The 27,246-nt window shown below is 44.9% G+C and overlaps 2 long non-coding RNA genes across 2 annotated transcripts in view; both read left to right on the top strand.

The window, feature by feature from the left end:
- LOC146811416 (uncharacterized) overlaps window positions 1-27,246 on the top strand; it is a 232,224-nt gene that overhangs the window by 82,902 nt on the left and 122,076 nt on the right. The window lies entirely within an intron of this gene.
- Window positions 8,366-9,266, top strand: LOC146811417 (uncharacterized). Its single transcript, XR_014965824.1, has 3 exons — window positions 8,366-8,417; window positions 8,949-9,043; window positions 9,151-9,266. It is a non-coding gene; the product is annotated as an uncharacterized LOC146811417 (long non-coding RNA).

Here is a 27,246-nt window from a genome sequence, read left to right as displayed (position 1 = left end):
AGGATAACAGCAATGGACATTGAAATGGGTCCATTCAAGGCCCTGTAGTCATGTCCTTAACTTTTCAGGCAAAAGCACTCACTAATTTCTGAATCGTGAGTGTAAAAGCGTTAAGGTAACCATGTTGTTCCTGCTTACATTTCACATGGTTTGCTAAATGTTGCATCCCCCTATGAGTGTTTGCTTTTTTCAGGATGATGTTACTTTTTTTTGTAGGTCGCATATTGCTCTTGTCTATTGCGTCATTTAAATTGAGCCTCATCCGGGTGTTTATAGCCGGCAGCAATTGGGTTGTAGTTGAAGGTAGTGTGAGTTTTTCTCAGTGGGGCAGTATGGTGTTCAGTGGGGGAGAGGATGTGGCACTATGGCCAGAGCTGCTGAATTTGGATCTGGGGAACCAGGTTCAGCCTTAATAACCAGTCCACCAGACGACTCTCCTGAGAGCACAATCCCATGCTAGACCTTAGAAGGCTTCGCAAGACCTTAGAAGCGCTGGTGTCTTAGCACCAGCAGGTGGACCCTAGCACTGGCAAGTCTGGGGTAACCTTCAAGGTTTGTCCACCACAATCCATACTGAAGTTCACCTCCAGTCTTGCTAGCAGGCCTATGAAGCAGTACAGCCAAGAACAACAGTGACTCTGTCACTGAGGTCACAGGACCCTTGAAGGGCCAGCTCTAGGGCAGTGCAACCGGTGTGACCGGGCCCTGACTTTGGGTGGAGGCATTATGTGTGCAAGTATATTAAGTTTTTAAAAGCGTTTGCTGCCTCCTTCCTGGCCTCCAGCAATTTTCGGCAACAATAAAAATGTCATGATGACTCTGGTGTTTAATGTTCTTCCTAGAGAGAGATCGGAGTTTTGTCTAGTGGAAGTTTTGACTCATGGAAAGATAGCACATAGGGTTAATGTGCCTGCTGCAAAGAACATGTACCATGCAGATCACAAAGTGCACATAATGTAAATATGTCAGTGGGCTGCTGCTTTTGTCAGAGAAATCCTTTTGTTGCTTGCAGTTTATAAGTTAAAATCCTAACATAGAACCGTGCGCTATTAACTGTCATCTAAGAGCTGCATACAAACTGCAAAATATAAATTAGAGCATTGTGTTTTTCCCCCCAGTCTTTGGTTATCCTAATGTTGCAAAAAGTGTTCTTTTGGACAGAAATCCATTCTGATTATTAAAGAGAACCCCCAACCATGGTATTACGTTTTAAATTCTGAGTCTGTGTTTCTCCAGACCAATCACTATTAACCTATATGGCCTACTAGTATGGTTGTCAAGTGACTCCTACACCTTGTAGTCCTTAGTCTTATGTAACATTTTCTATACAGTGATTTACACACATATTGATTGTCTCTGAGTAATGTGTGAGATGCAAAGTGCTCGGCCACCCTACACTGGTATGAGCGGCGCTGTAAATCAAATTAAATGCATCAGAGAGAGTGTGGTTATGGAGACTTGAGGGGCACTGTTAAAGGGTGGTAGTAAGGGAATCCATGGCAGAGGTAGTCATTGGGGGGCAATAACAAACATTCATGCACAGTGCACCACCAGTGCTAAGGCTGGACCTGCCCTTGAGGCCAGTCTGCCTCACCCATAGGTACCTCCATTGGCCTTGTTTCAGAGGTAGTAGCTGCAATTTACCAGGGATTGGCAATGCAGAATTTGCAGGCACGCCAAATTAAGTTTGCAAACCTTCCAGTCTCTCTGCTTCATTCACAAGCACTTTTAACATGTGCTGCTTGCTGTGGGGCCACTGGAATTAATTATGCAGCAAGCAAAGGAGGACAAAATTATGCAGCAGTGTTGACTAAATTATGCATTAAAAAAAGGCTGCAGAGTAATGCAGTACATTTTCTGGTATGTTATTATTTTGACATGTGTACACATGCTAACAGTCTCTGGAAAGATTTTGCCTTATTAGTTCCAGTGCAACATACAAATGCAACAGTGAGAAAGGTGATCAGTCAACCTTTGCAATAAGCCATCTACTCCGCAGCAAAACAAGTCACATTTTTTATTAACGTTTGATACGTTTGAGCTATAAACAATTTATTAGTTTAAATGGTCAGATCATGCAGCAGATCTTGCATTATGAGGCAAATATGGCAGCCATAATTATATAGAAAGCGGTACAAAAGGGGGTGGTGATGGACGGAGCATCAGAACCAATCAAACACTCACACCCAGTCAACAGATCTGGGTTTTATCCATCACCGTTCTTTAGCTCACTCTGCCACCCCAGTTCAGACATGGCCATATGCAAATCAGTCTGACCCTGTGCCTCATGGGAACAGTCCAGCCCGAACAGCCAAGCCATGCCTTCCCTGGACCGGAAACAAGCTTCCTAGGACCGGTTTCTGGCATTTCAGCCGTCTTCAGCCAGCTTGTTTCCGGTTCAGGGAAGACATGGTTTGGCAGTTCGGGCTGGACTGTTCCCATAAGGCACAGGGTCAGACTGATTTGCATATGGCCATGTCTGAACTGGGGTGGCAGAGTGGGCTAAAGAACGGTGATGGATCAAACCCAGATCTGTTGACTGGGTGTGAGTGGTTGATTGGTTCTGATGCTCCGTCCATCACACCCTCTTTTGTACCGCTTTATAATTATATAGAAAACATTTGCAAACTAGGATATTTTGCCATTCATGTTTGAACTGCTGTTGTGGAAAAAGGGAAAAGTGCTGATGACAAACTCCATGGCTCGGCGACAAATGTCTTGTGCTTCCACATTTTATCGTATTTGGGACATTCTGTGATTAGAAGCATATCCCACTTTGTGAATGTGTTTTAATGTCAATAACTCATTATAACCTTAAATAATCATGTGTATCCATTGGTTGATTAAACTGGGCAGTGAAATGCCAAACAAATACTAACAAGCATTGGCATAGCCAATAGGTCTCGCCTTTGGGACCTTATAAGTTGTTAGCTATGCAACACTTGATGTTGTTGCACCAAAAATATTGTGCTGGATAACTAAACACTTATAAGGTCCCAAAGGCAAAACCTATTGGCTATGCCAATGCTTGTTTAGTTTGTGAAGAACTCTACTTCTTTTGGGCACCACACCCTGGTCGCCTCTTGGGTCTTTTCCTGGGTTCCCGAGCCTATGGTGGTACCCTATTGTTCTGAAATGCCTGGGGGCCCTCGGTCCTGTAGGCTTCAATCCATTCCCACGCAGACCTCGGGTCATCGCAAAAATGAGTTTTCCCATCAGGGAGTATACGCAGACGAGCTGGTAATATCAAGGAGTACTGAAGTCCTTCTCTCAGTCCTTTCAAACCTCAAGAAAGGAGGCACGTAATTTTGGAACATCAAACGTATAGTCCGGGGAAATAGAGACTCTGTTGTAGTGCACATCGTACGGGCCCTCACTCCGAGCCTGTTGCCAGAGGGTGTCTCTATCCCTGAAGTGGAGGAGCCTGGCCGCCCTGGGGCCGGAGGCTTAGCTGAAACACAGTGCGCTCTCTCCAGGGTGTAAAAGGTTCATAGTCCCTCAGATGCAACCACTGTCTGGAGCCACTGCTCCAGGAAGGCCACAATGTCGCTCCCTTCCACTCCTTCTGGTAGGCCCAATTCCCTGATTTTGTTCCTCCCGTTCCTACCATCAGCATCCTCAGCTCATTTCTCCAGCAAGCGGACCCTATCCGCTAGGTCTTCCACCTGTGTGGTCAGTTCTTTTTGGGCTGGCTCCAGCTCTGTAAGTATGGATTCCGTCTATTTCACCATCTCAGACAGTTTCTTATGTTCGGTTCGAAGGAGACCCAACCCTACTGATACCGTGCTTATATCCTGATGCAAGGTGGCCTTCGGGTCAGCGATTGCCTCCAATATTTTAGTCAATTGCTGTTGTACTAGGTCCTCCTGGTCTCCCTGCATTCTGTCATGTCAGGTCTCTTCTTGTTCCTGGGTGGGCCCAGTTTGTCTCGCTCTAGGTATGCCCATTGTATTGGGAGGATCCCCCTCAGTGCTATCGTAACAAAGGTGCGTTTTGGGGTAACGCTTTGGCTCGTGAGCACAATTATATGCCCCAGACCTTCTAAGGGATGGGGTCATCTAGCCCCAGCAGCTGGCTATCTGGGTTCAGGTGTATCTCTGGGTGGAGTACTGCTCTTCTTTTAAACGTCTAAACCAAGGTAGTTCCTGGGTCTCCTTGTGCTTGGGCTGTGTCCAGCGCCACACACTCCCCCACCATCAGGTAAGTTCCATGTGCTGCGGGGCGTGAGCACAACTCCCCTGGTGACTGCACCGCTCCTAAATCCAATCGACTAAATTTATTGCCAATATATCTAGACGGGGGCCAAAGCCCGCCTGCTGGGGACTCTCTTGGGTCCGGTGTGGTATGAACCTTACTTAGTCCGTCCCCCTCTAAGCAGGCTTCCGAGTTGTGGTCCATTGGGCCTGGCCCTGGGCTGTGCTCGGTCTTCTCCTGTGGCTCCTGCCTCTAGATCACGGGTGAGCCACTCCGAATTCAAGGCCTCATTCGTGTAGCGTCCCCAATAAATCAAGGCCCTCACTCTCCTCAGCTCCCTGGAGTTAGCAGTCTCTGGCATTGCTAATCTTCTCTATTCATTATTTGCCCCGAGTCGAGCCCCCAGGGGTCACTGCAACTCGCCTCCTCACGCCAGCATTCCGGTCGGCTCCCCTACTGCATGGGTACCGCTCTGTTGCGTTTCGTCTCCCAGGGCGCTGTCAGACCTCCAGGCCTCCGCCCGCTCCTCATGGCGGCACAGCTCCTCTCCGTCACCGGGGCTGTAGTCGGCCTCCAGGGCCCTGCCTGCGATCCAGCAGGCTGACTCTCGTGCCTCTCTTCAATCCGCTAGGGGGTCACAGCCGGTGATGTACTGCTGCGTTGGGCTAGCATTTCCGACTTTCGTGGCCCTGGTTTCGCCCGGATCGCTTCGTTTCTCCGACACCTTTTCCGCCATCTTGGGCCTGTGTCATCCGGAGCGTCCCCTTCTGGACTTAGCTATTCATGCTCCGCGAGGCAGTGAGCAGCACAAAACCTGTTCCGGAGTTCTTCCTGGTCCCCGAGGGGTCCTCCACCGAGCTATCACCGATATAGCAGGATATATGGTAGGCCGGCACGGAGCTGCAGGCTCTCGCGACCGCTATCTCAGGCGCCCAAGACACGCCCACCCTCCTCCCAGATTTTAACTTTCCCGAGTTGCTTTGCCTTTCACTCAGTGTTGCCAGATTTTGAGACCCATCCCAAGCCCACAGCCGCTCAAATATAAGCCCAAATCCAGCCCAACGCAGACCAGTTCCAGCCCAAACACCAGCCCAAAGTTGCAAGTCTCAAATTATGCAGAAATAGTCATCAGAAACAATTTTAAGGACAAATATACATTCTATTCAATATACAGATAGTGGGAGAGAGTTAACTGGGCACCTGCCTTAACGCTACTCATTTTTAAGACCAGTCCTCACTGTGACTTTGTCATGTGAACCTTAGACCCATCTTAGGTTCTACTAATTGGATTTTGTCATTTTATTAATTCATATTCGCTCCATTTTGTAAATTGATTTGGAATTGGAATTGTGTTTCACTTTATTAGTGCTGGAGTGCTGCATAATTATTTTACACATTGCTTTCAAGTTAAGCCTGATGGCTTTTGTGCCAATCTACCAGTGGGATAATCACAAATGTATTTATTGCCTTTTGTGGCGCACCCCGACAGCGACTGTGTTTATTATTTGAGTGGGGCTTTCACTGTTCTCAACTAATAACCCAATTTCTTACACTTTACAATATTATTTATGAAGTTTATTTGCCCCTAGAGACAGTAGTGTATATTTACCTAAACATATAAATATACATACTCCGGATATGTAAGAAGAAACCGATAATCGTTTTAAACATATTTTGACACTGTTCCAGAAAAATATGCATCTCTACCAAAATCTGGGGGCTAACTGACATTGAACAATATCAAAGAGCTTAATGTGTTCAGTTTGTCCAACTGCTGGTGTGAGTGATTCAGACAGCAGATTCTATTAGTACTGCATTTTTAAGTTGCCATTTTGATCTTGTAAATACATTACAAAAACTGTATGTCTAAGAGCAAACAACAAATAGATTGTCCACCACCATATTGGCCCTTGCAAGTGGACAGAAATTATAAAAACAAGAAAAATGAAAATACCACACCTTGGCATACTGTAAGCACAGCAGTGCCAGACATAGGCATACATAAACCTGCCACTTATGTGTATGGAACAATAAATTAACAGTACATCACAAGGCTTCCAATATTTGCTAACTAAAAGGTGTGATGCTCATCCCAGTCTCACTCGAACCACGCAATACCTGGATGAAGAGCCCTAACTAGGCTGAGACTCCTCCTAGGTTGCTTGGGTTCCGGTTCAGGGAGAACCTGGGCTGGACTGTTCCCATGAGGATCAGTGTAAAACATGATTTGTATATGACCGGGTCAAAACTGAGGTGGCACAGTGAGCAAAAAAACGAGTGACCATACATTTTATCCATATGTACATTTTTTTTACAGCGTAAGCTGTTTACATTCACGAAAGGCCCAAAAGAGCATTTAAAAAAATATAAAATAAAGAGGCAAGGGAAAGGATTCATGAAGCCAGTCTTTAACAACATACTGCAACATTTTTGAAGCAGGCACAGAGAAGGCTCAGGCCAGACTCTCCAGCGCTGTGACCGAATTGAGCTCCTGGGCTGCCTGTGATATGGGCGTATGGCTGTACTAAATGCAAGGGGAGAATCACTGCTGAAAGACTTCTGTCACGTTTAAACCTAGCATGGCAATTTACATCAGTAAAGAACGGGTAGAATAATCGATACAAGACAGTGATGAGTTAGCTCTTCCCAAGATAGTCTAAAGGGGAGAGGACAGAGCTGCTTGCATGGGTAGCCATGGAAAAGGGCGACACAAGACTCTGGATTATGCTCAAATACTGGCATCTTTTACCATAAGGTAGGTAGGCCCCACCACTAGTACAGCCATATATCACTACTTAATTCAAAGCTTATGCGCAGCTATATGCTCACCGGCACAGCCTGGAAGCAGGCCCTTTGGTATATAAACACACACACAAAATGCGTCCCACGCCGGCCACACCACATTCTCGAATTTCTCTCCATTCACATCCCAACTCTCACAAGCCTATGCGTCCTACGTCTCGCTCCTTTTCCCCTCACTACACAAGGCGCAGGCATACAATCACGATAGCAAAACACGTAAGACACTGAAACAATACAAACACGAGTCACAAGAAGAGCACGCTTTTCCACCGGATGTATGACGTTACAACGCATGCTATTACAACGCATACCATGACAACGCATTTTTTACAACGCAAACACTATTACACCGCATTATTTTACAACGAATACTGTTATAACGCAAAACAGAGTAAAATAATTAAAAGTGCATTTACAACGAAAACAATTACAACGCATACCATTACAACGCCAAAATATATATAATTTTTTTTAAAAGTACAATATAATCTGGCACGGGATGCAGGGAAATTAGGGGTTTTAGGGTGGGGAAGTGTATTAAAATGTGGAGCAAAACTGAATGTAAATTAACTGAAATGCATTACAAAATGAATGCCAGAGTATTAAAATTAATACTCGAGTATTAAAATTAATACTCGAGTATTACAAATAATACTCCAATTTCCCAAAATAATCCGTTTTTTCAAATTTAAAAGTTTTATACAAATAACGAATAATAAAACAGTAAATATACATGCAAATCATGATTATATCAGAAAATAAGTAAACGGATTAAAACACATACACATAGTCGCCATTTTAACCATCCCACATCTAAAACTTGTCCTACAACACTTTCTATGAAAACAATAGCAAAATACATGTTCCAAAATGGATGCCAAAACGGAGCTAATAAATGAAAACAACACATCTTTTAATGCTATTTTAAATTCTAATTTTCCACAGCAAATGAAAGTATAATAAACACAACGAACGCAGTTTTAAAAAAAATTAATAATGACACTGACTAAAACTTATAAATACCAGCAAGACACCATTTTACAATCAGTTAATTATCAACTACCAGAGAGACCAGACGCAAAAACCTGACCCTCTGACTCCTAGACTGAGAGAACACCTGCAATCCATTGGAGAAGCATTCTTTCTTTCCTAGTACAAATAAGTTTCTATTATTTTTTAACACCATGTTTTCTTAAAAATCATGTTTCATTACCATCCAAACAATGCTGCAAATATAATTTTTATATTTTTTAAAATGTACTCTAACCATTTTTTTCTGTGAAGTAACTTTAATATATACGGACTTATAATATCTTTTTTTTTTCCTAAAACAGGAATTTGTTTTTTTATCAAAACCAACATATCGTTTGCAAAATTTTCGTTCAACACAACCTACACGACTCACCTTTCTAAATGTGAAGGTAAATTAATTAATTTATCATATAAATGTAAAATTTTGAAAATAAAAACATTTACTTCACCATTCGTAAAACTGTTGGATGGTGTAGGAGTAACAATTACTTTTTTTACTACTTGAAGGTGCATCATTAATGAAAGTGTTGGATGGTGTATGGGTAATAATTACTAATCTAACTCCAGGAAGGTGCAGCAGTAGGGAAAGTGTGGGATGGTGTAGGGGTAACAATTAGTATTCTAACTCCAGGAAGGTGGAGATGAAGGGAAAGTGAGGGACGGTGTAGGGGTATCCATTACTATTCTAAATCCTGGAAGGTACTACATTTTTGAAAGTGTAGGATGTTTAGGGGTTCTTATTATTTATCTAACTGAAGATAGGTACAGCAGCAGGGAATATGTGATTGACTTTAATAAAATGTTACCTTTACAAACAAGTTTACAAATGTTGCAATTTTCTCCAACGTTGTCAAAATTGTTCATTTCTTAATAGTATTTTTTTTTTCTCTCACATAATTCTTTTCAACTTTGTCGAAAAGGTCAAAAAACAGAAGACCTAACAACCAAAAACTCCAGCCAGCAGGCCAAAACCGTACCACAAGCAAATCCAAGAAAGAAACACCAGAAACAAAAGGTATTTTAAATAAACACAGTTATAAATCCAACAATATAAAAGTTCAATTTTTCAAAACATTGACAATGTTTCCCATTTCTGAATTGTTTTTTCTATCTGTTTTTCAGATAAATCTTTGCTACTGTATATGAAAAGTTGAAAAAAAGAAGACCAAACAACCCAAAACTCCAGCCAGCAGGCAATAACCATACCAGAAGTAAAACCTAGAAAATATCTCCTAAACCAAAATATATTTAAAATAAACACTCTAATAAATCCAACAATCTTATGGACTAACCTTTTTTTTAAAATTTTTAAAATAAGCTGCCACAATATATAAACTATGGGTTGTAGTAGGAATATCAATTACTATTCTTACTCCCAGTAGGTACAGCAGTAGGGAAAGTGTGGGATGGTGTACGGGTAACAATTACTATTCTAACTCCAGGAAGGTGCAGCAGTAGGGAAAGTGGGGGATGGTGTAGGGGTAACAATTACTATTCTAACTCCAGGAAGGTGCAGCAGTAGGGAAAGTGTGGGATGGTGTATGGGTAATAATTACTAGTTCGAGGCATGTGGGCTGCTGAATTCATATCTGTGCATAGATCGCCGCCTAGTGTTGGGTCCGGATGTTTGCACGTTGTTGTCCTGGAAGAGTCTTCGAAGTATCTTTGGATAGGTGACTCCTCCCCTGGACTACAGTGCGCATGGGCATCCTCTCCATCCTCAGATTGTTTTTTTCCGCCATTGGGTTCGGATGTGCTATCTTAGCTCAAGTTAGGAAAAAATTTTGTCGAGGCCACAAGGCCTTTAGTTCGCGTCGGTACTGTTTATCGATCGGGTTTCGATACTCTCTGTTAGTTTACTAACTTTCAGCACCGACTTTGTTCGCATTTACCTGTCCATCGACTACTTCGACGATGGAATCGAGGACGCCATTCAAAAGGTGTCCGGTATGTAATGCGAAGTACCCACACATCGACGTCCATCCGGTGTGCAACAAATGCCTTTCGCCGGACCACGACGAGTCGACATGTATGGCCTGTGCCCGGTTCCGCTCGAAGAAGACTCTGCGGAATCGTCGAGCGGCGAGGCTCGAAGCGCAGCACGCGGCACCGGCCCCAGCTGACATCTTCGACGAAGCAGACGACGTCGAGGAAGTAGAAGTCTTACCCTCCAGTCCCGTTTCCGAACACGAACCCGGATCGGACGAGGCCGACGAGTCACTCTTCCACAGAGGTGAAGACGACACCGAGGTAGGAGACGACGAGGAGGCCTTAGGGGCCGAAGAAAGTAGCTCCGATGATGAACAAGGCCTACCTGTTCAAACCGAATCTTCACCAGCGCCACAGACTATGGCTCCGGTCGAGGGATCGCCTTCGGGCCTTACCCGAGACCTATCACGCAGTCCTTCGGCCCCGCCCTCAGGCCCGGCCTCGGACGTTCAGCGGCAGCCATTACCGCTTAAGCCAGCTGGTTTCCCTTCCACGAAACCGAAACCGAAAGCTGCTCAGGTTCCTACGAAACCGAAACTGAAAGTGGCGCTAGTCGGATCGAGGCCTTCAACACCTTCGACGCCAGCGCACCGTGTCGGCACCGACCACACCAAGAGAGACTTCGGTGCCGAACTCGAAACGGGCGACGTGGGAGTCGACAAACGGAGGAAGGTCATCGGCGCCGACAAACCTGCTCGGTTACCGGCGTCGACGCCACCGACACCGAGGGCCGTACCGCCTGCTACGCCTCGCATCACTCCCTCGACGACGCTACAACCGCACGTGTCGAAGACGTCGAAGGGGGGCTCCGCACCTCGACTCGATGCACCACTGGTGCCGAAGATATCTACAGCCGCGACCCGGGCCGGGGCCACGTCCTCTAAGGCGCCCCGAGTACGAACGGGCGCAAAGCCAGGCTGCAAAACCACGGCTGCCCTCCAGGACCCGTCGGGTTCCGGTTCGATCGGGGCTCCAGCGGTTTCGTCGGTGCCGACCAACATTACCTTCGGCTTGCCTCCATCCACAATCCCGAAGGTGTTTCAACTCAGGTCACAGGTCACCAAGACTACGGCTCCGCCTGTTGAGACGTCTCAGTCGCACGTCATCGACGCCGACACTGGCAGGATGATTCTCCACGACCGAAGGATAACTTCGGAACCGTCATTGGAACCTTTCAGGATCCCGCTAAAGAGGAAGCTGCCTGTGGACTCAGAACCTCTCTTGTATGAACCGTTTCATTCACCCTACCAGGATCCACATCGGGCCTCCCCCACACGCTCCGACACGGATGCATTGGAGGACTACATGGATGAACAAGTCCCCTACCATTTGGACACGGACCCTGATGACCAGCAGGACCCTGACCAAACTTGGGGCGACCCTGCTGACCCCAGTGCACCTCTTGATGCACAAGAACCACAACTATATGGGGCAAAAACATCACCCACAGAGGATACTGCAGCGTTCAACGCTCTGATTGAACGTGCGGCAAACAACCACGATGTACAGCTTCACTCGGATATCATCGAAGATGACTTTCTAATGGACACCTTTGCATCCTCAGAAAGACATGTTAAGACTCTGCCAATGCTGAAGGGGGTCCTCAAGCCAGCCACTGACATTTTCAAAGAACCCACCAGGGCACGAGTGATAAACCCCAGGATCGATAAAAAATACAGATCAGCACCTGGGGATCCTACTTACATCAGAGGCCAATTACCACTCGACTCCATCGTTGTGGCGAATGCCCGCAAGAGGGCACACTCGCAGACAACGGGTGACGCTCCTCCCCCGGACAAAGAGTCCAAGGTGCTGGAGACCTCCGGCAAGCGAGTTGCCGCACAAGCTGCAAACATATGGCGCATAGCTAACACTCAAGCGCTCCTCGCTCGCTACGATAGAGCGCACTATGACACAATGGAGCAACTTCTTCAACACCTCCCTGACCCCTACAAAGAAGGTGCAGAAATCCTTATCAGAGAGGGACAGCTACTCACAAATGCTGCCATCAAATGTGCACTAGACGCTGCAGACACGGCCGCCAGGGCCATCAACACTAGCGTCATCCTACGACGTCACGCCTGGCTACGTATCTCAGGATTCAAGCCTGAGGTACAAAACAATATACTGAACCAGCCCGTCAACCCCGACTACTTGTTCGGGCCTGAGGTTGACACCACCCTTGAGAAGATAAAAAAGGATACGGACACTGCAAAGTCCATGGGCGCCCTACAAACTCAGTCCTTTCGGAGCGGCTCCTTTCGTCGCCCCGGAAACAAGGGAGCAGGCAGAGGACAGGGGTCACAACAAACATATAACAAGGGCAATACGCAGACCACCTACGATAAGAACACCCGAGGTGGCTATCGTGGCTCCAGTACCAAGGGCAGAGGACGTGGCTACGGCAACACCAGGTCCTCCCCCAAGAACAAGCAGTGACGCCCTCTCCCTTCCTCCCGACCACATAACACCTGTCGGGGGAAGGCTACGACGGTTCCTGTCCACGTGGAACTCCATCACCACGGACAGGTGGGTCAAAGATATTATAAAATACGGTTACTGTCTGGAGTTAACCTCCACTCCACCCACAATACCGCCAAGAAACCGGCCTATGTCCTCAGAGCACTTAACGCTCTTACAGCAAGAGGTAGAAAGTATGCTTCTAAAAGGCGCTATCGAGGTCGTACCCGTCCACGAGCGGGGCACGGGGGTTTACTCCCTCTACTTCTTAATTCCAAAAAAGGACGGGTCGCTCAGGCCTATATTAGACCTGAGACCCCTGAACCAGTACATTCTTTCGGAGCACTTTCACATGCTCACTCTACAGCAAGTCCTTCCGCTTCTCAAGCAGGGAGACTTCCTAGCATCACTGGACCTCAAGGATGCGTATTTTCACATACCCATCCACCCCTCACACAAAAAATACCTCAGGTTCACTGTTCAGGGGCAGCACTATCAGTTCAAAGTCCTTCCCTTCGGCGTGACAACAGCGCCCAGGGTTTTCACGAAGTGCCTAGCTACGGTGGCAGCACATTTACGGAGACAGCACATACACGTCTACCCCTACCTAGACGACTGGCTCGTTCAAGCGAGGTCAGCCCAGCAATGTGCAAGCCACGTGTCCCGTACCATTCACCTTCTTCACAGTCTGGGATTCTCACTAAATTACCCAAAGTCTCATCTCCAGCCCGCACACGTACAACAGTACCTAGGTGCGACTATAGACACTCTGGCGGCCACAGCTCAGCCAAATTTAGTGAGGATCAACGGCATACAAGCGCTGATCTCCAAGTTCAGACCCAACCACTCGCTTCCAGCGCGAGTGTTTATGCAGTTGATAGGCATGATGGCCTCCTGCATCTTCATAGTCCCGCACGCGAGGTTACATATGCGCCCACTTCAGGAGTGCCTAGCACGTCAGTGGAATCAGGCTCAAGGACAGTTGAAAGACCTAGTGTTGGTGAGCGGTCGGGCATACAACTCTCTGCATTGGTGGAATCCACAAAACCTTTGCAAGGGCCGACCGTTCCAAGAGCCTGTTCCACAAATAGTACTGACAGCGGACGCGTCTCTCCAGGGATGGGGAGCTCATGTACTCCACTACACAGTGCAGGGACTATGGACGACACAACAGAAGAAGATGCACATCAACCTTCTGGAACTGATGGCAATCTTCCTGGCCATGAAGGCTTTCAAAGTACATCTGTGCAACAAGGTCGTGTTGATCCGGACGGACAACATGACCGCAATGTACTACATACAGAAGCAGGGAGGGACACACTCTCCACAGTTGTCTCATCTGGCTCAGAGCATGTGGAAGTGGGCCATTCAGAGGAACATGTTCCTCATGGCGGAACACCTCCCGGGCAAGGACAACCAGATGGCGGATCTGCTCAGCAGACACAGCCACCAGATGCACGAGTGGGAGTTACACCCATCGGTACTCCAACCGTACTTCCAGCAGTGGGGTCACCCAGAGATAGACCTATTCGCGACAAGCGAAAACGCAAAATGCCAAAGCTTCGCCGCCAGATTCCCACATCCGCAGTCGCAGGGCAATGCGATATGGATGAACTGGTCCGGCAAATTTGCGTACGCTTTTCCCCCAGCACCGTTGATACCGCTGGTGGCTCGCAAACTCCGACAACACTCCCTGACACTCGTCCTAGTTGCTCCCACGTGGGCACGCCAGCCGTGGTACACCACCTTCCTCGAACTTTCCGTGGTACCGCATCAAAGGCTGCGGATCAAACCCGCGCATTTGACGCAGAACCATGGAGAGGTTCAGCACCCAGATCCGCAACAGCTGAACCTGGCGATCTGGCTCCTGAAGTCCTAGAGTTTGGCTACCTCAATCTGCCACCTGACTGTATGGACATCATCAAGGAGGCCAGGAGACCCACTACAAGAGCTTGCTATGCAGCCAAATGGAAAAGGTTCGTCATTTATTACAGTAATAATGACATTAACCCGCTGGACGCATCCATCTACAACATCATATGTTACCTCTTACACCTATACCGATGCAATCTGGCGTACACCTCTATACGTGTCCACTTGACCGCAATATCAGCCTATCTGCAAACCAGGCAGCACCTCTCTCTATTCAGAGTGCCTGCCATCAAAGCATTCTTGGAGGGACTCAAACGAGTCATTCCACCTAGCCACCCACCGGCTCCAATGTGGAACCTCCACTTGGTCCTCACACGCCTGATGGGTCCACCCTTTGAACCTCTCCACTCATGCGAGATTCAATTTCTTACCTGGAAAGTAGCCTTCCTGGTAGCAATCACTTCCCTAAGGAGAGTTAGTGAACTCCAGGCACTAACCGTTCAAGAGCCATTTATTCAGGTTCACGCCAACAGGGTCGTACTACGTACCAACCCCAAATTCATGCCCAAGGTAATATCGCAGTTCCACATGAATCAGACTATTGAACTGCCCGTTTTCTTCCAAAACCCACAAACTGTTGCAGAAAGGGCGCTACATACACTAGATGTACGGAGGGCCCTCATGTACTACATCGACAGGACTAAACCCTTCAGGAAGACAAAACAACTGTTCGTTGCCTTTGCCCCACACCACAAAGGTAACGCCATCTCCAAAGCAGGGATAGCCAGATGGATAGTTAAGTGTATTCAAATCTGTTATCAAAAGGCAAAACGCACATTAACTATTCCACCACGAGCCCACTCAACACGCAAGTTGGGGGCTTCCATGGCCTTCCTAGGAAATATTCCCCTGCATGATATATGCAGAGCAGCCACATGGTCCACTACACACACATTTACAAAACACTATTGCGTAGATGTGCAGTCAAAACAGCAGGCAGCTGTAGGACAGGCTGTTCTCAAAACACTTTTTCAGACCGCTGCAGCTGGCACGGGTAGCCGCCGCCAATAGAGGGCACTGCTATGTATTCTATGCACAGATATGAATTCAGCAGCCCACATGCCTCGAACTGAATATGCTACTTACCAGTATGCATCTGTTCTTGGCATGTAGGGCTGCTGACATTCATATCGCCCTCCCTCCTCCCCGGCGCCTGTCGCAGCTGCAGCTCTCAGAATTATTGCAAGCATGGTCATCACTTTCTGTATCTACTCCATCACTGCCACAATGGCGAAAAACAATCTGAGGATGGAGAGGATGCCCATGCGCACTGTAGTCCAGGGGAGGAGTCACCTATCCAAAGATACTTCGAAGACTCTTCCAGGACAACAACGTGCAAACATCCGGACCCAACACTAGGCGGCGATCTATGCACAGATATGAATGTCAGCAGCCCTACATGCCAAGAACAGATGCATACTGGTAAGTAGCATATTCATTCTAACTCCAGGAAGGTGCAGCAGTAGGGAAAGTGTGGGATGGTGTTGGGGTAAAAATTACTATTCTAACTCAAGGAAGGTGCAGCAGTAGGGAAAGTGTGAGATGGTGTAGGAGTAATAATTACTATTCTAACTCCAGGAAGGTGCAGCAGTAGGGAAAGTGTGGGATTGTGTAGGGGTAAAATTTACTATTCTAACTCAAGGAAGGTGCAGCAGTAGGGAAAGTGTAGGATGGTGTAGGGGTAACAATTACTATTCTAAATCCAGGAAGGTGCAGCAGTAGGGAAAGTGTGGGATGGTGTAGGGGTAAAAATTACTATTCTAACTCAAGGAAGGTGCAGCAGTAGGGAAAGTGTAGGATGGTGTAGGGGTAAAAATTACTATTCTAACTCAAGGAAGGTGCAGCAGTAGGGAAAGTGTAGGATGGTGTAGGGGTAACAATTACTAATCTAACTCCAGGAAGGTGCAGCAGTAGGGAAATTGTGGGATGGTGTAGGGGTAACATTAGAGCTAGTGTATTTACTTGTACAGACTAATTTTTTTTTCTTCTCTTCTCTTCACAGATAATGTCTACTCTTGAAGCTGCTAAATATATTAAATCTAGGAAAGGGAAAAATGTATTGAACTATGCAGGATACATATATAGTAAGGAAAGAAGAAGTTTTCCTAGAAATCATTGGAGGTGTGTGCAATACTACTCTACCCATTGCAGTGGCAGAGCGGTTACACTTGATAATTTAGTTGTAAAAACAACAGAACATAACCACTCTGCCTCTGCAATGGAGGTAGAAATAAGAGAAACTGTAAATGAAATGAAAGCCATTGCAAGCACCTCCAATGATTCTACCGGATCCCTTTTAAGAGAGGTTGCACAGCATGTCCCCAGTCATGTTGCTAGTAATATGCCTATAATTCCTAATTTGAGACGAATTATTCAAAGACAAAAGCAGGCAAGTAACATCCAATTATCTACACCACATACATTTTCTGATATTAGAATTCCACATGATCTTTCTATTTCTTTTGCTGATGAACCTTTCCTTCTGCATGATAACGAAAACCCTCAGAAACGAATTCTTATTTTTAGTACCCCACGTAACCTAGCTAAGTTAGAAAATAGTGAAATTTGGATGATGGATGGGACGTTTAAAAGTACACCCCATCCTTTCACTCAAATTTACACTATACATGCAAAAATTAACAATAATGTAATCCCCTTAGTATATAGTTTGCTACCTGATAAAAGTTCAGAGTATGTTGCAGAAGTCTTATCAGTTATTAAAAATAAAACTTCCCAAAGTCCAAGGAAAATAATAGTAGATTTTGAATTGAGCATGATCAATGTGATCACTAAAACGTACATGGATACCCAAATTCAGGGATGTTTGTTCCATTTTTCCCAGGCATTTTGGCGTAAATTACAAAAAACATCCCTAGTTGCAGAATACTGTCGAGATAGCAAACTACAGTTTGAATTAAAAAAATTAACAGCACTTTGTTTTGTTCCTCCCGATAGTGTGGACGAGTACTACACTGCTATTACAGAATCTGATTTTTTTACAAGTAATGAAGAAAAATTGGCACCCATCCTAAATTATTTCGAGGACACATGGATTGGGCACCTAAGCAGATCGGGTCGCAGGAGGAAGCCACGATTCCATGTGGAGTGGTGGAACTGTTACACGAGCTGTTTAGAGGGAGAAGCAAAAACAAATAATGCCATTGAGGGATGGCATAACTCCTTCAACCATACAATTGGCAAACCTCATCCTAATTTCTACTCTTTCTTGAAAACTTTGAAGAAGGAGCAACATTTTCAAGAAATGAGACTTTCCCAAACACTTGCTGGTAGTCTAAACCCACGAGTAACTCTAAAAACAAAGGAAATGTCTGAGAGACTATTGGGTATTTTACAACAATTTACGTTGTGTGTGGCTCTAGACTACCTGGAAAATCTTGCTAACATTCTTTCTTTTTAAAAATAGTTATCTACTTACTTTCCTGCTTTGCTAAAAATTTAAATAACCATTATTTACAATTGGCATATAAATCTTACACAAACATTTTTTCAAAATTACGAGTGGGGTCTACTAATTTTTCCCTTTTTTTTTTCCAATCTACTTTTTTTCCAAACGACCAAAGTATCCAAAACGACTTCCCTAGAATTTTTTTCCAACTTTCCAATGATCAAAAGCAACATATTAATGTCTAGTAAACTTCCTAAATGACTACCACCAAAAAAATCCAAAATATCTCAACCTCTTAATTTCCAAATGTCAATCCATTTTACGAAATGCACATTGCTGCATAAACAACAATAAAAATCAATCTTTTTTTCACAAATTACGAAAACGCAAAGCTTCTTTTTTTTAAAACCAAGATATAAATCATTTATATTCGTACCGAAGTGTTTAAATGCATATTTATTTGTAGAAACTTTAATTAATGTTAGTTAATCAAGATTTTTTTTTGTTACAATTAACTTTCCTAGACCCGACATAGGCATACACTAATGACATGAACGTGGACATGCTTTTTTACATTTTAAACATCAATTAGTTATTCCGCAACCTCTCCTTATTCTTTATTTACTATATATGTATCTATTTTTAACTTTATATCTATAAATAAATGTGAAAAAGTTTCCTACCTGGACGCAGATCAGCTTCCTGCTGTTTCCTCCTCCGATGCTCTCCAAAATGGCGCCTTACGTTTACGTTCACGTCATGACGTCATCGCGTGCATCAATGTTAAAAAAGGACTATTTTATTTACTGTTTCAATAAATATATGTTTAAAATTAGTAATAAATAATGTATATTTTTTATAAAATATGTACATTATGTTATAAAAAAGCATAAAACAAAAATGTTTATCCTATGTTTTTTTCAATAAAGAATTATTTAATACACCTTATTTGTTTACTGTTATTTATTATTAATTTGTTATTTAAACATGTTAAATTTATATTATAATATCTAAATTTACTAAATGTGTTCCTTACCTCGACTCTATTTTCTTTTCCTTTCAAACTTGCGTTTTCTTCTCTTTTCACTCCTTCCTTTCTTGTATCTTCTTAAGCTGCCAAAATAAATGAAGGACAATTTTTCACATAGACTTCAATACAAAAGCGTGGGAATTTTTTTAAAGTAAGTTCTATTTTGTTTGATCTTTTTTGTTTTGGTAATATTAAATGTTTAATTATTTTTTTAAAACTCAAAAAATATTTTTAAAATTAATTTTATTTTTTAAATCATTTTTTAAATACCCTTTTTTTTTTTAAATTAAATTTTTTTTTTTTTTAAATAAACTTTAGTATGAATGTCTTGTATCAGTGCAACTTTTTTTTTAAATTTATTTATTTATCCTACATATATATATTTTTAAATTATTTTTAGTATTACAGATCAAATTAAAAATTATATATTAATAATATAATTAATAATTAAAAATTAAATATTTTAATATAAATGGTTTATTTATTAATTTCCATAAATGGTTTATTTATTAATTTCCTTTTATTATTTTTTGGAAAGTAATAAAGTATTTTACATTTTCTTATTATTTTATTTTATATTAATCAAATACTCAATCTTTTTTTTATATTATTTAGTTTTATTAAATTATTATTAAATACTCTATAAATACTGAAGTATTTTTCTTTATTTTTAATACTCTAATATTTAACAATCTTTTTTTTTTATTTTAATACTCATTTAGTACTCCTTCTTTTTTTAAAATAATTATTATTATTAATAATATTTTTAAAAAGAAAGCTAAAAATACTCAAGTATTAATCTTTTATAATACTACTCATATATTTTACTTTTTCTTATTTATTTATTAATGCTCAAATATTACTCTATCATATTTTTTAAATATTGTTTACTAAATACTAAAATAGTAATTATTGTATCAATTTTTTTTTCCAATTAATAAACATGCATTGTAAAGGTCTATGCGTTGTAAAAGTACTTACCATATAAAAGCATGCGTTGTAAATGCATGCATTGTAAAAGCTTTTGCGTTGTAAAAAATGCGTTGTAAAAGCATTGCGTTGTAAAAGTTGCGTTGTAAAGGTTGTTTACCGCGGCGGATGTATGACCGCGGCAGGAGTCGCGCACTCCTCCCCCACTGGCGCACCATCACTTTGGACAGGTGGGTCCTACAGATAGTCCGAATGGGCTACTCCCTCCCCTTCGAGACTACCCCTCCAGCCATGCCGCCTCAGTACCACCGCATGTCGGGTGATCACTTGGCACTTCTCCAGCAGGAAGTTGCGGCCCTCTTGGCCATGGCAGCTATCGAGCGTGTTCGGACGCCAGAAGTAGGTTGTGGTTGTTACACTCACTACTTCCTGGTTCCTGCGTCCTATCTTAGATCTCCGGGACGTCAATCACTTCTTCTGGAAGGAGAAGTTCAAGATGCTCGTGCTTGCTCAGGTCCCGTCTACCGTAGACCCCGCAAGTCTGGATGGTAGCGTTGGACTTTCAGGATGTTTATTTTCATATCCCCATCCTGCCGGCCCAACGGCGTTACCTGCGGTTCACGGTAGGCCACGAGCACTTTCAGTTCACTGTGTTCCCTTTCGGCCTTACCGGCGCCCCTCCGGTGTTCACAAATGTGATGACGGTGGTCGCAGCTCATCTGTGCAGATCAGGGGTTTCAGTCTTCCCCTATCTCGACGACTGTCTGTTGAAGGTGGGCTTGCCCCAAGCAGTCTTCACCCACCTCCAGACTACAGCCAACCTCCTGCATTTGCTGGGGTTCTCCATCAATGTGCTGAAGTCGCACCTGATTCCTTCTCAGAAGCTCCTCTTCATCAGAGCGGTTATGGATACGGCGCAGTTTCGTGTTTATCCTCCCGAACAGCAAGTCTGGGACATTTGGGCTATGATTCCGATCTTTCAGCCTGAATCCTGCTCATCAATCATGCCAGGTCGCATATGCGGGCTCTGCAGTGGGACCTGAAATTCCAATGGATGCAGCATTGGGGAAAACTGTCTGACTAAGTCCAGATCTCGGAGGGCACTGCACAAGACTTGCAGTGGTGGCTCACGGACCAGCGTTGGGTCAGTGGCAGATCCCTCTCCCTTCCCAAACCGGAGTACACAGTAGTGACGGATGCGTTCCTCCTGGGATGGGGCGGCCACATGGGAGAGGCGGAGATCAGATGCCTCTGGTCTCCGGCGGAGGCCAAGCTCCATTTCAACCTTTTGGAGCTCAGTGCGATCCTACTTGAACTGAAAGCATTCCTTCCCTCTGTCAAGGGGAGAGTGGTGCAGGTGTTCACGGACAACACCACTGCCATGTGGTACTGCTACAAGCAGGGTGGGTTGGGGTCATGGACCCTATGTTAGGAGGCTCTGCGTCTCTGGACATTGCAGGAATATCAAGGCATTTCCTTGGTGGTTCATTGAACGCCAGGGTGGACAAACTCAGCCGCAGGTGCATGTTGGATCACGAATGGCGTCTTCACTCGGAGGTGGCACAAGGTCTCTTTCTGCAGTGGGGAGAGCCTTGGTTAGATCTATTCCCCACCGAAGAGAACGCGCAATGTCATCAATTCTGCGCGTTGGAATTTCCAAGGCGGCACTCGCTCAGCGACGCTTTTCATCACGACTGGATCTGCAGTCTTTTGTACGCATTTCCACTTCTGTCCAGAGTGCTGAAGAAGATTCGGCGCAACCGGGCCCAAGTCATCCTGTGGCTCCGGATTGGGCATGAAGATACTGGTATCCCGAGCTACTCAGCATGATAATCGCTCCCCCAATCCGACTGCCTCTTCCGGAGGATCTTCTGTCGCAGCAGCAGGGGATTGTCCTCCACCCGAACCTGTCCAGCCTCCACCTCTTTGTGTGGAGATTGAGCGGCGGCTGTTGATTCCTTTTGACATGCCTCCTGAAGTCTGTTATGTCATTCTGGCAGCCAGGCATCCCTCCACTAAGTTGGTATACTCCTGTAGGTGGAACAAATTTGTGGCGTGGTGCACAGCGAAGGCTGTGGATCCCCTTGCTGCCCCTCTTTCAGAAGTTCTTCTGTTCCTTCTTTCTTTGGCCCAGCAGGGCTCTACTCTGGGCACTATCAAGGGCTAGCTTTCTGCTATTTCAGCCTTTCTCAGGTTCCCTGATCAGCCCTTTCTTTTCAAGTCCTCTGTTGTAAATAGATTCCTTGAAGGCATTGCTCATCTTTTCCCTTCTATTCCTTTCGTAATGCCACAGTGGGACTTTAATTTAGTTCTTACATATTTAATGTGCACTCCCTTTGAGCCTCTTCACAGCTATCCTCTTCATCTACTGACTTTGAAGACTGCTTTCCTGGTTGCCATCACCTCTGCCAGGAGAGTGAGTGAGCTCCAGGCTTTCTTGTAAACCTCTTTTTCTATCTGTCCATCCGGACAAGATTGTGCTCAGGACACGTCCATCCTTTCACTGCCTTTCACATCGGGCAGACCATCACTTTGTTCACCTGCTTTCCGCATCCTTCTAGAGAGGAACAGAGGCTCCACCGTTTGGACTCAAAACGTGCGCTCTTGTTTTACTTGAACTGCACACAACAGTATCGGGTGGATGACCAGCTCTTTGTTGGCTACGTTGGCGTCAAGAAAGGTCGGGACCTACACAAGCGGTCGTCTTGTGTGTTAAAGCATGTTATTCTCTGTCTAAAAAGGAAGCTCAGTTGGGGTTGCCTGCCCATTCTACCAGGGCGACAGAATTGGGACGTGGTGTCCCCCTGCAAGACATGTCAGGCAGCTACGTGGGCCTCGCTGCACACTTTTACTAAGCACTATTGCCTGGACAGCCAAGTCCGGAGAGACTGCTTCTTTGGCCGTTCTGTTCTCCGAGACTTCCTAGTGTGATCTTGGTTCGCAGACTCACCACCGGAGTTGGTATTGCTGAGGTATCTATTCTAAGGTAAGGAATCTATCACTGTGTTTCTTTCAGATGAACAAGTTACTTACCTTCGGTAACAATATATATGTAAGAAACATTAGTAGTGATAGATTCCTTACCGCACCACCCACCCTCCCTGTTCTGCGAACTGATTACTAGGGTTAAGGTCATCCCTTTCAGGGCCCTAGTTTCAAGGCACCAGTGGTCAGTATCTTGCATGGCTCTGTGTTTCTGGCGTGGAAAGTCGTGTATAGAACTGACGTCAAAGCGCAAGTGAGGCGTCTAAGTAGCTGCCGCAACGTCATCTCGCCGACCACGACGCCAACGACTGACGCAGAAACGCACAACGCCACCTTCCGACAAGCAGGGGTACTGCTGACGAACACTTTCTGGATCCAGTCTGACACCTGGGGTAATTCTAAGGTAAGGAATCTATCACTACTAATGTTTCTTACAGATATATCGTTACACAAGTAAGTAACTTGTGCAACAGTGGACTTTTCCATCTGCAGAATATTTTGAATGACCAGCAGTGGCAGCGTTGCACAACAGTATTTCAATGCTGAGACTTAAAAAAAAAAAAAATTAAAGAAAGAAGTTGTCAAGCATACTGCATCCTTTTACCAATTTATATGGTAAATCCAATTCCCATTCAATCATTTCATTTGGCATTAAAAGACGTTCACAATATTTGAAGGTTCTCACTACCTTATAGTGGGCTCCTCAAGTGAATATCATTTCTTTCAAGGTGGAAGTAATATGGATTACATTGTGGTGGGCATGTTAGTTAATGGAAGAGTTTGACTGCCTCCAAGGCTGGCAAAGCCTGATTTAGATACTGATGCTGGCAGTATTCCAGTCGAGAAAATGACTGCCTTTGAGGAAGGAATGTAAGGTAAGTAACTTGTTCTTTTAGAAACAGGCTGGTGGCAGAAGCCTACAACCAGCTGACCGTTAGGTCCATTGAGTGAGAAGTTAATTTGGACTCATTGGCAACAACTCACGTTTGTTCAGCAGATAATTAAATAATCTCTGCTTTCTGTGTGTTGTTCTTTGACTTGCATTGACCAATGTTAATTGATGTAGTTTGTATATATTTGTTTTGTCTGTACCAAATGGATATGATTACCATAGAAATGGTAATTACTAAAAATATTTACATAATGTGGAATGAGATAAATACTCAAGCACACTAGGTTGATGTGTATGTTGTGGTTCTTGAAGTAAAGTTTATCATTGGCCTTGTGGGGTAATTGATATTTTTTTTGTTTTGACATTGATCCCTCCCCATACATTAGGCCTTATTGGATCAAACTTCTTTGCGTTTTCACAGTGAGTGAGAATGGGCCTTTCACAAGGAGATGCAAATCTGGGTGTCCAAGAAAGAAAAAGAAATACAGAATCAGTCTACTGAAGAATGTAATAATACCATATCCAAATTTAAACACAAACCCTTTCAGAAACGTGTCAGTGGAGAAAAAACAATTGTCGATTCTTTGTGTGAGAAGCTGGCCTGGTATATGATGTCCACTAATGTAAGTGGGCACCTTGCACCAGTCTAGGCAACCCTTATGGTAATTTAAAAGGTCTCAGACAACTTTAGAATGGTATCCAAGTGGTAGCTGTGGAGAGCAGCTTTCCTGCTTAGTCTTGAAGGAGTGTAAAGCAGCTTGTTTTATCAGAATGTAATCTTATAGTATAGATTAAATGAAAGGAGAACCACACAGTAGTTATAAAAAAATATGTATTTATTATATAACCCTATCTATTACGTTACAGTATCTCCCACACGGAGATAAACACAAAGCACACAATACTTTAGCAAAGAAATCACAGTAAAGAGCCCTAATACACAGTGGGCCCCAGGGGGGACTAAACCTTCTGCTAAGAAAGTGGTATAAGAACCACAACTCGAGTCAGGACAATGTCGAGAGGACATAGAATTGCTGGGACCCCAAGGAAACACCCATGGTGAGTAGATAGGGACCCCACGGAGTGCGTGTGCAAGTCATAGTTGGATTTTTAAAGATTAGGGACTCTTCCCAGTGGACGCTGAAGAAACCCCATAGACAGAAGGTTGGTGAGCCACCTCACACGTGGATACCGAAGTACCCAAGTTACTTATCCCAGAGAAGCCGGGTGCATAGTAGTGAAGTGGTGTCGGAAACTGCAGTCGAACCCAATGGAGGACTTCAGGAAAGTGCCGGTGCTGGAAGAGGAGAAATTGTCAGTGGGAATCCAAATGTGGATTCTTGAAGAGGAGTACCTGAAAGACAAGGGGACAGGAGATGCCCTCTGATGTCAGGTGCTTCAGGATAGTTGACGGTGACCTTGACTCTGCAGCTGTGGGGGCCAGAAGACGCTGAACCAGGAGCCGGATGCGAGCTGTCTCATGAAGGATGTTGACAGCTATGGGGTTGGTGTCCAGCTGGAGCACTAACAAGCCTTGGAAAATGCCACCCAGGCAGGAAGTCAAGAAAGTGTACGGTTTGGACCAGCAAGGTCCAGGAGACTCACCAAAAGCAGGGGAGTCAGGGCAGACCCCGAGTAATCAGGGGAGCCCAAGGAAAACAAAGATGACCCTCAATTGGACCCACAGGCCTAAGGCACAGGAGTCGCTAGAGGACCTCGAGCAGCTTTACAAAATGGGCCATGGAGCACACGGTGTGATGTGGTTGAAGATCTTTGCCAGAGAAGTTGCCAGAGGTTGGGGCTACTTGGAGCCCAATGCACTTGCTGCAGAATTGCCAACAAGCATTTGCACTTGCAAAAGCACGCGGTGCACAGCGGTTTGGGTATTGCAGCCCCCACGAGGGATTCTGACCTCAAATTGAGTGAGAGGGCAGCTCAGGCCTCGAGGGTCGTAGAAATCCACCTCCCGTGTTGTTGAACCCTTCGGAGTCCGTAGGAGCTCGGGATCAGCAGACCAGTCAGCAGTGTTGCGGTGCCTGCGAATGCAGGGGAGTTACTCCTTCACTCCGAGATTATCATCCGGTGTTTTGGATGCTCCACAGATCCTACATGGATCCTGTATGGTGCACAGGCACAGACGATGCAGCAGACTGTGAGGGAGATGATGTCCGGCCCAAACAAAGTCCAGCGAAGTCCAGAGTGCCCAGACGGTCTAAGTGCAGTGGTTTCAGTTCTGAATCTTGTCCACGACGAATCTAAGGACCTACATCCAGGTAAGCCCTGAAGTACCCTAAAGAAAGGGAACATTCAGGGGACCCTCCCAGGGGAGGGTCTGGACAGGGGGGAGGATACTCTCCATGGCCTTTGTCCAGTTTTGCGTTGGAGAGGGAGTAAATAGCTCCCAGGACTGGTTTGAACTGGACTATGCACAGAGACACCAAATGTGCCCCTCATGCAGATTTTCAGGCGTTGGCAAGCGCACCCACCCAGCCCTAATACACTAAATCCTGTCTGGGCGGTGGTCACACCTCCCTGTGACAGGACGCCTATTGTTCTGCCTTCCCCTGCTCGAGCTTGGCTCAGCAGCAGGAGAGCAGAAATGTGTGTCTGGTTGGCTGCATCCATTTTGTGCTGTCCGGGACTAGAAGGCTGGTACCGGGAGCACCAGGAGCCCAACGGAGCCTGGTTCTGGTGCTTGGAATCATACCTCCCACAGTGTGGGTGTATGATTCCAACATGTTTGATATTAAACATGTAGGATTCGTTTCAGCCATTTTTGAGATGGTCATCGCACTGTCACATAATACTTCTCTATATAGTATATGGCTGCTTCACTAACAACCCGGGAGAATTGACTCTGAAAGCTGCAGGGGTGTCCTGCTCATGCAGGGGTACCCTCTCACTTAGAACCAAGCACCCTGCCTTCAGGATTGTAAAGGCCTGCTATAGGGGTGAATTATAGGTTTTAAGTGCGGTGACCCTTAGATATAGTAAACCTATATCCTTAGTAAGTGGTGCATGCACCAACTTATACAGGCTGCAATGGCCGGCCTGTAGTTCCATTTTGCATGGTCTCTCATGGGTGGCATAATACATGCTGCAGCCCATGGGAGATCTCTGGGGTACCTATGCCCTGGATACCTGGGTACCATATACTAGGGGCTGACAAGGGTACCCCAGTATCCAATCTGGAGTGTACCTAAGTACATAACATAACAGTTTAGGAAGATAGCCGATTGACTGGGATCCTGCTAATCAGGACCCCAGTCTGACTTGTCAAAAACAGAATCACATCAAGCAAAAAGTGGGGATAACCATTAGAAGCAGATCCTACTTTCCTACACTTTACAAACATACTTTGAAAGTGGAGTTGAAAATATAAACCTTGTAGAAGGATAACGGAGAAGATTTCATAAAAGATGTGAAAGGCCTCGGAAATTAACTTGAAGGGATTGTCTTGAGTAGAGGGAAGAGAGATGTCGAGGTCAGGAATGGCGCTGGTGAATGGGATCTGAGTTGAGACCATAATGAAGAGAGAAGGGTCTAGAAGGGCAGTGCAGAGCAGTGGGAAGAAAGAAGTGCACATTTTCTTCG

This window comes from Triturus cristatus, chromosome 7 (genome assembly GCF_964204655.1).
Source record: "Triturus cristatus chromosome 7, aTriCri1.1, whole genome shotgun sequence".
Classification (NCBI taxonomy): domain Eukaryota; kingdom Metazoa; phylum Chordata; class Amphibia; order Caudata; family Salamandridae; genus Triturus; species Triturus cristatus.
This window is presented reverse-complemented; position numbering and strand designations above follow the sequence as displayed.